This window comes from Tenrec ecaudatus, chromosome 17 (genome assembly GCF_050624435.1).
Source record: "Tenrec ecaudatus isolate mTenEca1 chromosome 17, mTenEca1.hap1, whole genome shotgun sequence".
Lineage (NCBI taxonomy): Eukaryota > Metazoa > Chordata > Mammalia > Afrosoricida > Tenrecidae > Tenrec > Tenrec ecaudatus.
Genome location: NC_134546.1, coordinates 63,366,794 through 63,368,327, shown reverse-complemented (window position 1 = coordinate 63,368,327; position 1,534 = coordinate 63,366,794).

Below are 1,534 nucleotides of genomic sequence, written 5' to 3'. Positions count from 1 at the left end.
TGGGAGTGGGCAGGGGGAAAATGAGGAGCCAATCCCAAAGGTTGAAGTAGAAAAAAATTGTTTTGAGAATGATGACGGCAACATATGTACAAATGTGCTTGACACAATAGGTGTATGTATGGATTGTGATAAGAGCTGTATGAGCCCTCAATAAGATGATTTTAAAAATAGAATTATGCTTCATTGCATATAACAGTTGCTCCTGGGGACTCGGGGAGGAGAGATGGCGACTCAGTGGAGTCTTTTCCGGTGTTAACACCTTGTCATATACATGTGTATTCTGATCAGAATACTTGTCATTATAAGTAAGCGCTATTGTTGTAGAATGCTGAATGGGACAACATAGGGACAGTGGAGTCCTGTGTTCATGCGACACACATAGATAAAATGCTCATGCACCACATTCAGCTGCTGGCACACATAACATGCTGAAGATACGTGTGCATAGTGCTCTGAGCATCTACCTAATATTAATGCCTACAAAATACCAGTGACTATTTCTGGGTTGTGGCATTAGGAATTATTTTTGGTGTTTTTATTCATATGTTCAAAGTTTTCAACTATGAACATGCACTGTTTTTTATTATATTAGATTTAATTTTATGATATTTTATAAATATAAGAACAGATAATCCACAATAAGCTTTTAACCCAAAAGATTATGGCATCCCACCTCACTGAAGTGCTTCTAATGGCCACCGTTCTGCTGAAGTGGAGTTTGGCTCTTCTAGTGCCGGTCAGTGCGTGCTCACGTCTCATCTCACAGGGCTGTTGTCGACCACCTCCCTTGATCAGAATATCTCCCCTTCCAGGTGTGGGATGTAAGGAAATCAGGGAGGCCCAATGGGAAACATATAGGGCCTGTGTGCACACACGCCCCTGCTGTGACTGTGCACCCCCCCGCTGTGACTGTGCACACACACCCCTGCTGTAACTGCACACACACCCCTGCTGTGACTGCACACACACCCCTGCTGTAACTGCACACACACCCCTGCTGTAACTGTGCACACACACCTGCTGTGACTGTGCACACACACCCCTGCTGTGACTGCACACACACCCCTGCTGTGACTGTGCACACACACGCCCCTGCTGTAACTGCACACACACCCCTGCTGTGACTGCACACACACCCCTGCTGTAACTGTGCACACACACCCCTGCTGTGACTGTGCACACACGCCCCTGCTGTGACTGTGCACACACACACCTGCTGTGACTGTGCACACACACCCCTGCTGTGACTGTGCACACACACGCCCCTGCTGTGACTGTGCACACACCCCTGCTGTGACTGTGCACACACACGCCCCTGCTGTAACTGCACACACACCCCTGCTGTAACTGCACACACACCCCTGCTGTGACTGCGCACACACACCCCTGCTGTGACTGTGCACACACACCCCTGCTGTGACTGTGCACACACACGCCCCTGCTGTGACTCTGCACACACCCCTGCTGTGTCTTCAGACAATTTGCAGATTTTCTCCAGGGTTCCAAACACATGCAACCCTGAGACCCAGGGTCA